Source organism: Rattus rattus, chromosome 2 (genome assembly GCF_011064425.1).
Source record: "Rattus rattus isolate New Zealand chromosome 2, Rrattus_CSIRO_v1, whole genome shotgun sequence".
In the NCBI taxonomy this organism is placed as follows: Eukaryota; Metazoa; Chordata; class Mammalia; order Rodentia; family Muridae; genus Rattus; species Rattus rattus.
The window spans coordinates 78,236,233-78,249,112 of NC_046155.1; the positions used below are offsets into that span (position 1 = coordinate 78,236,233).

The 12,880-nt window shown below is 42.0% G+C and overlaps 1 pseudogene; it reads right to left on the reverse strand.

Moving 5' to 3' along the window:
• Positions 1-8,070: 8,070 nt before the first annotated feature.
• Positions 8,071-9,687, reverse strand: LOC116893911 (annotated as a pseudogene).
• Between the last annotated feature and the right edge of the window lie 3,193 nt (positions 9,688-12,880).

Sequence of the window (12,880 nt, forward strand, 5' to 3'; positions counted from 1 at the left end):
TCAGGTTTATAAGACTAACACCAGTTTTATTTAAATTTCAAATAACAAGATGAACCCAGTATGCTGAAGTTCTTAGGAACATCCAGGCGGTTAAAACATCTGGAATACATTACTTCAAAAAATGTGTCATGTAAAAGTCTGGAAATAAGAAGTATGCTATACATATGGAACCAAATCTCAAAGAAATGAAGCTTTGGTTTCAATGAGACACCCTGGCATTTCACATCTGTCCATTTTCACTTATTTTGATGGAGCTGACTGTCTTCAGCCGAATTGGGCCATAAATCAAGGACTCTTGGAGTGCATCTTGAGGAAAAGCTCTTGGGGATTTCATCCTGGTCATAACAAAAGCTTCTCGGGGTGTGATTGGAGGGAAGCCAAGGTCACACACTGAGGACCTGCTGTCTATTTCCTAAAGAACGAAGAAGCCCATATAAGAAGCACACGTCTCTATCAGAGGTTCCCTCCCAGCTACCTACAAAGCCTACATAGAATCTAAGTACACTCTTATCATCCTTTCTCTTCACCCCTCCCAGATGCCGAGTTGGAACCTGTACTGTGTCGTCAGCACGAAATAGGAATGAAAAAAACAAAACCTTGTGACATGTCTTAATCAGCATGAGCTAAGCTCCAAACTGTGATTGATGCAGTCAGAGCAAAATTGAGAAAGAATGTTATCATTTCCATGCTAACCCAAGAAGTAAAGCTAAATGTTCACATGACACAGGACACTAGGACACGGAAGCATGTTAATGGATGAAAAGGAAAGAGGTCTACCCTGCATGAGGTAGTCCAAGAGTGCACCATTCAAGTTCAATGTTATGTGAGTGCTGTTCCCCGAAGATGCATGTGCAGGGTGTTACACACATCCATCAGTCTTGGGATATTAGGAAGATGTGTGTTATGGTTGAAACCTGAGATGACCCCCATGAGTTCATGGTTAGGATGCTTGTTCCCAAGTTGCTGGTACTTTTTGAGAACTCTATAGAACCCTTGGGCAATAGGACCTAGCCCTTAGTGGATAGGACTTAACTGGAGGAAGCAGATCACTGGGGAAAGTCTTTGGGAAGACTTCCAGGCTCACTCTACTTCCTGCTCTGCCATGATGCAAATAGCCTTCCTCATGTTCCCATTGCCATGATCCCTACCATGATGAACTGAAACCGTGAACCAAAGTAAATCTCTCCTTTAAATTGTCTCTACCAGGTATTATGATCACAGTGATGAAAATGTCACTACTGTGATACATTTTTGCAGTTCTTTGGAAAACCTCATGGCTAACAAACTAGCTTTTGGCAAGCATTCTTGTCAATGTTAAAGGCTACAGCTCTTAGGTACAGACCTGTTACAGATTGGTTCGCCTACCAAAAAATGGAAGCCTAAGAGGCTCTGCTACATCCTCATATAACCATCTACAGAGGATGTTCAATACAGTTTGCTCAACATTATAGTGCACAATGTGGCTAGACAGAAGAAAAACTATTACCTTTGCAAATATGGTGTGTTTGATGGTTCAAATGAGAGGTCCATCCCTGCCCCCCATTGTTTAAAGCATTTGAATATTTGGTCCTCAGTTGGTAGTACTCTTCGAGTAGACTTGGGAGGTGTGACCTTGTCGGTGGAAGTATGTCACTGGAACTGAGCTTCGAGAATTAAAGACGTGACATTTGAGTTTGCTCTCTTTCTGATGCTTGTGGTTCAAGATGTGAGCTCTTAGCTTTTTACTCTACTCTTCCAGTCATGATGGATTCTTACCACTGTGAAAAATTACTCTAAATAAACTTCTCCTGTTATAAGTTGCCTTGGTCATGGTGTTGTATCACAGCAATGGGAAAGTAATAAATTCAATGTGAGTATGAAGTACCACCCTCCCATGCTCAAGAACCATGTGTTGAAGGCTTTGTCCTCGGCTAGAAGAGCCAGTCACTGCCAGATGAATCATGAGGACTATGGTCTAATCAATAGATTAATCCATTGATAGAATCAGAATTTAAAGGCAATATTGGGGAAGGGAGGAAAACCTTCAGAGGTGTAACATAGCTAGAACGAGTAGGTCTCTGTGGAGGCTTATTCTTGGGGCTGTGTCCTGTCCTGGCCCCCTTCTTCTGTGTCTGTTTCTGATGCCACAGGACAAGCACCTTTGCTCCTTTGCAGCCAGGCATCATGATGCCATGAGGGCCTGCCACACTAGCAGCAGCAAGAATGGAGTCAGCTGCCAGGAACAAAAAGCTCCGAAACTCTGAGCAGCCAAGTTAAACATTTCCTCTTCCTACATTATTTGTCTCCAGTAGTTGTCACAGTGAGGAAAACCTGAATAAGTGACTATCTTCTGAAACTAATAAACAGAAATCATGCCTGCGTACCCCTCCCCAGAGCCCTCTCCATCCCTGGATTTAGATAGTTAACTAGCTGCTGAGCACCACCACGTAGAGTAACCGACGGAAGGCTCAGGCTTTGGAGCTTCATCCTCAGTCTACCATTTACTAACAGTGCCCTTTAGACAAATCACCCCATTCCCACACCTCAGGTTCCCTGTGCGATAAACAAGTTATTTTATTTGGAGACTGGAATGATGAGCGGCACACAGCAAGAGCCACCTAAGACTCTGATGCTGTCATTCCTGACTAACAAGGAACCCACACATAACTGATCTAAACGCAATCTTTGAGTAGTTTTGTTTTGTTTTGTCTTTTCTGCTCATTACACTGAGGTACTGGTCTTGTTAACCTTTTCAGCATTTTCTCTGGGACCAAAATGTAATTTCCTAAACCTTCTCTCTCTCACCACTCCCTTCCTCTATAGTCTGAGACCAAAAGCAGGTGTCTCTGGGTTTATAGCATCTTTTCCTCTCCTTCTTCTACATACACTGCCACCGTGGCTTCAGTACAGATCCTGATCTAGACCACTGAAAAAGTTTGAGGATACATTGCCTGTTTTTCTCTCTCCATATACGTGTGTGTGTGTGTGTGTGTGTGTGTGTGTGTGTATTCCTATCTAACCCTTAATATTAGTGCCACAGTTATTACCCTGAAACATAGGTTTGCATTATACAAGGTAAGGTAGGTTAGGCTATATAACAGAGCCTAGAGAAACAAAACTTTGTAAGAAAAAAATGGAATTATTTTATGTACGTTTGCAAACATCTGACTTACTAGAATGAGCTGGATTCTTGAATTACTTCTACAGTCAATTTGTTGTGATGTGCTGTTTTAGTTGAAGAGAATGAAGAAGATTCAGCTCCACATATGTTATTAAAAGAGAGGAATATTATAATTAATGTTTTCAGACAGTTGTGGATAGTTCCTCTTTGAAACTCTACTAAAATTTGACAAGTGCTTATTTTCCTTTTTTTTTGTTCTATTTTAATTTTATTTTTCTTGGATATTTTATGTATTTACATTTCAAATGTTATCCCATCTCACCCTCTTCCATGCCCTCTCTCCCCTCCCCTGCTTCTATGAGGATGCTCCCACTCCCACCCACCCACTCCAACCTCAATGCCCTGGAATTACCCTACACTGGGGAAACGAGCCTTCACAGGGCCAAGGGCTTTTCCTCTTATTGATGCTGAACAATGCCATCCTCTGCTACATATGTGGCTGGAGTCATGGCTCCCTCCATGTGTATTCATTAGTTAGTGGTTTAGATCATGGGAGCTCTAGTGAGGTCTGGTGGGTTGATATTGTTGTTCTTCCTATGGTGTTACAAACTCCTTCAGCTCGTTCAATCTTTTCTCTAACTCCTCCATTGGGGTTCCCTTGTTCAGTCCAATGATTAGCTGCAACTATCCTCACTGTATCAATAGGGCTCTGGCACAGCCTCTCAGGAGACACCCATAACTGGATCCTGTCAGCAAGCGCTTCTTGGCATCAGCAATAGTGACTGGGCTTGGTGGCTGCATATGGGATGGATCCCCAGGTAGGGCAGTCTCTGTTCCATTCTCTGTCCCTGTATTTCCTCCTAAGAGTATTTTGTTGCACCTTCTAAGAAGGACTGGTGAAGCATCCATATTTTGGTCTTCCTTCTTCTTGGGTTTCATATGATCTGTGAATTTTTCCTTAGGTATTCCAAAAGCTCAGATTATCCAAGTTTCAATCCACAGACCACATGAAGCTCAAGAAGTTGGAAGACAAAGAGTGGATGCTTCCGTCCTTCTTAGAAGGGAGAACAAAATACCCCCAGAAGGAAATACAGAGAAAAAGTGTGGAGCAGAGAATGAGAGAAAGGTCATCCAGAGATGGTTTGGGGCTAATATCCATTAATCAGTGAGTGCGTACCATGTGTGTTCTTTTGTGACTGGATTACCTCACTCGGGATGATATGTTCTAGTTCGATCCATTTGCCTAAGAATTTCATGTAGTCATTGTTTTTAATAGCTGAGGAGTACTCAATTGAACCACATTTTCTGTATCTATTCCTCTGTTGAAGGACATCTATGTTCTTTCCAGCTTCTGGCTATTATAAATAAGGCTGCTATGAACATAGTGGAGCATATGTCCTTATTATATGTTGGAGCATCTTTTGGGTGTATGCCAAGCAGTGGTATAGCTGAGACCTCAGGTAGTACTATGTCCAATTTTCTGAGGAACCGCCAGACTAATTTGCAGAGTGGTTGTTCCAGCTTGCATTCCCACCGAAACTGAAGGTATGTTCCTATTTCTCCACATTCTCGCCAGCATCGGTTGTCATTTGAGTTTTTAATATTAGCCATTCTGACTGATGTTAGGTGGTATCTCAGGGTTGTTTTGATTTGCATTTCCCTGGTAACTAAAGATGTTAAACATTTCTTTAGTTGCTTCTCGGCCATTTGGTATTACTCAGTTGAGAATTATTTGTTTAGCTCTATACCCCATTTTTAATAGGATTATTTGGTTCTCTGGAGTCTAACTTCTTGAGTTCTTTATATATATATTAGATATTAGCCCTCTATAGAATGTAGGCTTGGTAAAGACCTTTTCCCACTCTTTTGGTTTCCATTTTGTTCTATTGACAGTGTCCTTTGCCTTACAATTGCTTTGCAATTTTATGAGGTCTCATTTGTCGATTCTTGATCTTAGAGTATAAGCCATTGGTGTGTTCTGTTCAGGATATTTTCCTCTGTAACTGTGTGTTCAGGGTTCTTCCCCACTTTCTCTTCTATTAGTTTCAATATTCTGGTATTATGTGGAAGACCTTGAAACACATGGACTTGAGCTTTGTACAAGGAAATAAGAATGAGTCAATTTGCATTATTCTACATGCTGAACTCGAATTGAAGCAGCACCATTTGTTGATAATGCTGTCATTTTTCCACTGGATGGTTTTAGCTCCTTTGTCAAAGATCAAGTGAACATAGGTGTGTGGGTTCATTTCTGGATCTTTAGTTCTATTCCAATGATCTACCTGCCTGTCTCTATACCAATACCATGCAGTTTTTATCCCTATTTCTCTGTAATACTGCTTAAGGTCAAGGATGGTGATTCCCCCAGAAGTTCTTTTATTGTTGAGGATAGTGTTCGCAATTCTGGGTTTTTTGCTTTTCCAAATGAATTTGCAAATTGCTCTTTCTAATGCTGTGAAGAACTTAGTTGGAATTTTGATGGGGATTACATTGAATACGGGATTGCTTTTGGCAAAATAGTCATTTTTACTATATTAATTCTGCCAATCCATTAGCATGGGATGTCTTTACATCTTCTGAAGTCTTCTTCAATAATCTTCAGAGACTTCAAGTTCTTGTCATACAGATCTTTCGCTTGCTTGGATAGAGTCACACCAAGGTATTTTATATTATTTGTGGCTATTATGAAGGGTGTCATTTCCCTAATTTTTTTCACAGCCTGTTTATCCTTTGAGTAGAGGAAGGCTACTGATTTGTTTGAATTAATTTTATATCCAGACATGTTGCTGAAGTTCTTTATCAGGTTTAGGAGCTCTCTGGTGAAATTTTTGGAGTCATTTAAGTATAGTACCATATCATCTGCAAATAGTGATACTTTGACTTCTTCCTTTCCAATTTGTATCCCTTTGACCTCCTTTTGTTATCAAATTGCTCTGGCTAGGACTTCAAGTACTATATTGCATAGGTAGGAAGAGAGTGGGCAGTCTTGTCTAGTTCCTGATTTTAGTGAAACTGCTTCAAGTTTTCCTCCATTTAGTTTGATGTTGGCTACTAGTTTGCTGTATATTGCTTTTACTATGTTTAGGTATGGGCCTTGAATTCCTGATTTTTCCAAGACTTTTATCATGAAGGGGTGTTGAATTTTGTCCAATGCTTTCTCAGCATCTAATGAAATGATCATGTGCTTTTTTTTTATCCCTTATGTTTGTTTATATAATGGATTAGGTTAATGGAATTCCATATATTTAATCAGTCTTGCTTCCCTGCATGAAGCCTACTTGATCATGATAAATGTTCATTTTGTTAAGTTCTTGGATTTGGTTTGAGAGAATTTTATTGAGTATTTTTACGTTGATATTCATGAGGAAAATTGGTCTGAAGTTCTCTTTCTTTGTAGGATATTTGTGTGGTTTAGGTTTAAGCATAATTGTGGGTTCAAAGAACAATTTGGATAGTGTTCTTTCTGTTTCTATTTTATGGAATAATTTGGCCAGTATTGGTATTAGGTCTTCTTTGAAGGTCTGATAGAATTCTGCACTAAACCCATCTGGTCCTGGGCTTTTTTGGTTGGAAGACTTTTAATGACTGCTTCTATTTCTTTAGGAGTTATGGGGTTATTTAGATGGTTTATCTGATCCTGATTTGTCTTTGGTAAATTGTCCATTTCCTCCAGATTTTCCAGTTCTGTTGAATGTAGGCTTTTGTAGTAGGATCTGATAATTTGTTAATTTCCCCAGTGTCTGCTGTTATGTCTCCCTTTTCATTTCTGATTTTGTTAATTTGGATACTCTCTCTGTGCCCTCTGGTTAGTTCAGCTAAGGGTTTATCTATCTTGTTAATTTTCTCAAAGAACCAGCTCCTGCTTTTGTTGATTCTTTGTATAGTTCTTTATGTTTCTATTTGGTTGATTTCAGCTATGAGTTTGATTATTTCCTGCTGTCTACTCCTCTTGGGTGAATTTGCTTCTTTTTTCTTTTTTTTTTTTCGGAGCTGGGGACCAAACCCAGGGCCTTGCGCTCGCTAGGCAAGTGCTCTACCACTGAGCTAAATCCCCAACCCCGTGAATTTGCTTCTTTTTGTTCTAGAACTTTCAGGTGGGCTGTTAAGCTGCAAGTATGCTCTCTCCAGTTTCTTTTTGGAGGCACTCGAGCTATGAGTTTTGTGTCCCATAAGTTTGGGCATGTTGTGCTTTCATTTTCATTAATTTCTAAAAGTTTTTAACTTCTTTCTTTATTTATTCTTTGCCCAAGTTGTCATTGAGTAGAGCATTGTTCAACTTCCATATATATGTGGGGTTTCTGTTGTTTTTGTTGTTGTTGAAGACCAGCCTTAGTCCATCGTGCTCTGATAGGATGCATGGGATCATTTCAATCTTCTCGTATCTATTGAGGCCTGTTTTGTGACCAATTATATGGTCAGTTTTGGAGAAGGTACCCTGAGGTGTTGAGAAGAAGGTATATTCTTTTTTCTTTTTCCGCTGCCGTTTATTGACATTCAGGTGGGCACTATAGCAACAGGCCTGGAGATGCTGCAGAGTACAAGGTGGAGAGTGCAGCATCTGCAGGGACAGCAGTGGAGTGCAGGAGGAGGAGGAGAGAGGCCAAAGCTGTTGGGAAAGCAAGTCAGGGCCAGGGCCAAAAGTCATCTACACGGGAACCCTGGGGCCCCAGCCTCTGTTCTTGCTGTCTCCTGATTACAGGCCAGGGATGGGAATTCTCTGGAAAACTTTCTACAGGAGCAAAGAACACAGAGATAATGCTGCCCTTCTGTGATAAAGTCAGAGGGTTTCCAATCCTGCATTCTTCCTTCACCCCTGGCTCAAGTAGAGCCATGAAAAATAGCTGGGCTCTATTGCATGTTTCAGAGGCATTAATTTTCCCTGGTGTCCCAGCCCACCTGCGCCACACTATGGTCCAGAGTGAGCACGACCAACGTCGCTGGCCTAATGGATAGGATAGGGGAAGAGAAGGGACAGGGGCTAGAAGAGGAGCTCCAGAGGGTCATCATGGTACAGGCACTACGCGCATGGTGTTGGTGAAGCCAGAGCCAGGGCGCCATCCGGTCAGCACAATGACCACATCTCCCTTCTTGAAGAAGCCTCGGGCCTTGCCAACATTCATGGTCAAGTTTACACGAAGGTCAGCATGCTCAGACCAGGCATCCTGTACGGCATCCTTACACAGCACAGGGAAGATGCCACGGTACAGATGGGCCTGGAGAGCCGTCTGGGGATTGCGTGTCTCAGCAATGATAGGAGCCTGAGGGTGGTACCAGTCCACTTGGTGAGCACTCCTGCCAGACTTGGTGAGCACGATAATAGCCCCACTGCAGCACTTGAAGGAGGCCTCCACGGCACCCGCGGCGGCAGCTTCTGTCGGGTAATGGCGCCAGGTAGCGGAGTTCCTCGAATAACTGCAAGTGGTAAATGGCAGCCTCTGCCTCTCTGGCAATCAGGTGCTGCATGCGAACAGCCTCCTTTGGCTGTTTCTTCGGACAGTATGATGCAGTCTGCTCCATCTAGGACTGCATTGGCCACGTCACTGCCTTCAGCACGGGTGGAGCGTGGCTTCTTGATCGTACTCTCCAGCATCTGTGTGGCGCAGACGACCAGCTTCCCAGCTCGGTTGTATCGTCCGATCATCATCTTCTGAGCCAAGAAGACCTTCTCTGCAGGAATCTCAATGCCCAGGTCACCACGAGCTACCGTGATCCCATCACTGGCCTCCAAAATTTCATCAAACCTGCGGACACCTTCATGGTTCTCGATTTTGCTGATGATCTTGATGTTCTTGCCCTTCTCTCCCAGGATCTTCCTAACCTCATGCACGTCAGCTGCCTTGAGGATGAAAGACGCAAACACCATGTCCATGTCCTGCTCCACCCCAAACTTCAGGTCCTGGATGTCCTTTTCTAACACGGCAGGGAGGTCCACAGCAGCACCGGGCAGATTCACGCCCTTCTTGCTGCCCAAGGAGCCACCATTCTCCACCTCTGTCACCAGGTAGTCAGCACCTTTCTCGTTCGCCTGCAGAGAGATGAGCCCATTGTCCACGTAGATCTTGCTGCCCACCTCCACAACCTTGCAGATGTTCTTATAATCCAGCCACAGGATGTTCTCGTCACACATCTCCATGTAGGCATTGTCCGGGTGATCTTCAGAGTGGCTCCCTTCTTCAGCTCCACCTCTGCAGTGCCGCTGCCCTTGATGAGTCCAGTTCGGATCTCCGGTCCCTTTGTGTCCAGAGCCACCGCAATGGGACGGTAGAGAAAGGGATCAGATGCAAAGCTTTCTGTGGCTGCACGGACATTCTTGATGGTCTCTGCATGGTACTCATGGGTTCCATGAGAGAAATTCAGCCGAGCCACATTCATCCCAGACTTAATCATCTCTTTAGCATCTCCACAAATCGGGAAGCAAATGATGGTACAATGGTACAAATGATGCCAGTGTTGCGGGCCGTGATGGGTGCGGAGTCAATGTCCAGGCGGCACATGTGTTCCAGGAAGGTGTCAGCCATGGCTACATGGAGCTGCTGGGTCTGAATGAAGGCAGTCCCTGCTTCGCTGTGTGGCTTCGGCATGGTTCCTCCGGTGAACTTTGGATCCTGTTGCAATACCTAAAGCGGACGTCTGTCGAGTCAGGACGGGTCGCTACTGTCTATTCTTTTGTTTTAGGATGAAATGTTCTATAAATATCTGTTAAATCCATTTGGTTCATAACTTCTGTTAGTTTCTCTATGTCTCTGTTCATTTTCTGTTTCCATGATCTGTCCATTGATGAGAGTGGGGTGTTGAAATCTCTCACTGTTATTGTGTGCAATGTGTGCTTTGAACTTTAGTAAAGTTTCTTTTATGAATGTAGGTACCCTTGTATTTGAACCATAGATATTCAGAATTAAGTGTTCATCTTGGTGGATTTTTCCTTTGAATATGAAGTGTCCTTCCTTATCTTTTTGATAACGTTTGGTTGAAATTTGATTTTAATTTGTATTAGAATGGCTACTTTATCTTGTTTCTTGGGACTGTTTGCTTGGAAAATTTTTTCGCAGCCTTTTACCCTTAGGTAGTGTTTGTCTTTGTCACTAATGTGTGTTTCCTGTATGTAGCAAAATGCTGGGTCTTGTTAATGTATCCAGTCTGTTAGCTTATGTCTTTTTATTGAAAAATTGAGCCCATTGATGTTAAGAAATATTAAGGGAAAATGACTTTTTTTCTTGCTATTTTTGTTGTTAGAGGTGGAATTATTTTTGTGTGGCTCTCTTCTTTTGGGTTTGTTGCAAGAAGATTACTTTCTTGCCTTTTCTAGGGTGTAATTCCCTCCATGTGTTGGAGTTTTCCATCTATTATCCTTTGTAGGACTGGGTTTGTGGAAAGATATTGTGCAAATTTGGTTTTGTCATGGAATATCTTGGTCTCTCCATCTATGTTATTTGAGAGTTTTGCTGGATAAAGTAGCCTGGGCTGGCACTTGTGTTCTCTTAGGGTCTGTTTGACATCTGTCCAGAATCTTCTGGCTTTCATAGTCTCTGGTGAGAAGTCTGGTGTAATTCTGATAGGTCTGCCTTTATATGTTTTCTCTTACTACTTTTAATGTTTTTTTGTTTTGTTTTGTGCATTTGGTGTTTTGACTATTATGTGACAGGAGGAATTCTTTTCTGGTCCAATCTATTTGGAGTTCTGTAGGCTTCTTGTATGTTTATGGGCATCTCTTTCCGTAGGTTAGGGAAGTTTTCCTCTACAGTTTTGTTAAAGATATTTACTGGCCCTTTAAGTTGGGAATCTTCACTCTCTTCTAAACCTATTATTCTTAGGTTTGTTCTTCTCAATGTGTTCTAGATTTCCTGGATGTTTGGGGTAGGAGCTTTTTGCTTTTTTGCATTTTCTTTGACTATTTTGTCAATGTTTTCTATGGTATCTTCTGCCCCTGAGATTTTCTCTTCCATCTCTTGTGTTCTGTTGGTAAGGCTTGCACCTATGACTCCTGATCTCTTTCCTAGGTTTTCTATCTCCGGGGTTATCTTCCCTTGTGATTTCTTTATTGTTTCTATTTCCATTTTTAAATCTTGGATGGTTTTGTTCAATTCCTTCTCCTATTTGGTTGTGTTTTCCTGTAATTCCCTAAAGGATTTTTATGTTTCCTCTTTAAGGGCTTCTATTTGTTTACCTGTATTGACCTGTATTTCTTTAAGGAAGTTATGTCCTTCTTAAGTCCTTTATCATCAGCATGAGGTATGATTTTAAATCCAAATTTTGCTTTTTAGATGTGTTGGGATATCCAGTATTTGCTATACTGGGTTCTTTTGATGCCAATTAATCTTGGTTTCTGTTTCTTAGGTTCTTGTGCTTGCCTCTTGCCACCTGGTTATCTCTGATGTTAGTTGGTTTTGCTGTCTCTAACTGGAGCTTGTCCCTCCTATGGCCTGTGAGCCCTGTGATCTTTGGAGTGAGAGCTCTTCCAAGCACTGTGGAACAGCCCCAGCTCTGGGTGCAGATGGAGACAAGAAGGGTCCCACCACAGGCCACCCTGTGGCTCCTGAGCCCTCTGCACTCCCAGTAGGTCTCTCTGTGGAGAGTCAGTGGAGAGAAAGTGGGGTCCCGCATGTGGGCTGTGGACTGAGGAGGGAGAGTGCTTCTGGAAGACCAGCTCTCTGCAGGCAGGTTTTATGTTGGAGGTCTGTGAGACAGCCCCAGCTCTGGGTGCAGATGGAGACCATCAGCAAGAGCTTATTTTCTTAAAGGTCATTTTCAGTGTAGACTATTAAGTCCTGTGAATGAACTTTCATATTCTGCTACATCAAAAGACATCAAACTGTCTTACAACTTAATGGAGGTTCTAACTGTGTGTTTGGCAATATCAGTTGCTGGTCATCTAGGACATATTGGTTCACTGAATTATTAAGATTTTCCAAATTCTAGGATATTTTCTCATATATATTTTAAATGACAACCATCAATGCCCCCAATCTCACCCAAAACATCTCTGGTATGCTCACTGCAACGGATAAACTTCAAAACTCTAAATTTGCCCCAGAAGACAGACTTTACCAGTAACAATAAATATGACTTTTTTTTTCCTTAAAAGTGACAGGCTCTTTTCAGCCATTCTCCATAAGAAAGTTGTACTCCAAATATTCATGTCAGAAATCCTTGTTTGTCTCCCTATCATTTTTTTCAAGTGCAAATATTATTAGATTTTTTTTAATTCTCCACCAAGTCCAATTAGTGCTGTCTACATATGGGACCATCGGCTGGATCATGGCAACCCACCAATGGCCACAAAGAATAATGACAACTCTTCAGCTCAAGGTAGGGCCTCAAGAAAAATCAGGTAGCTTATGAAATATAACTACATTTTTCAAAACAAAGAATTTAACAAGAAGAATGGCGGTACCAAACATTTTGAAAATTCTCCTTTTCTCAAGGTAACCATCACACAGGGTTTGCAGTGAGTCTGCTGCACACAAGCCATTTCATCACACAGAATGGTAAAAGACAACTAAACTCAAGGCTTGAGACTTTTTAATAATCATTTTTAGTGTTCCACCAAGGGCATTTGTAAATGAAGGCAGTGTTCTTGTCCATGCAAGTATGCAGTAATGAGGCACCGAGTGACTACTGAGAGGGAGCAGCCATGCCTTGATACATGACAAGTGTCATTCTTGTTATGAGATAGTTTTTGTTTCCTCATAAATTCCCCCCTGCCTTTCTGATTGTTTTTACTTGAGTAAGGAATGTTCTCCACAGGTTTGTGGTTCAGCCATGTGGTTACCTGGTGATGAT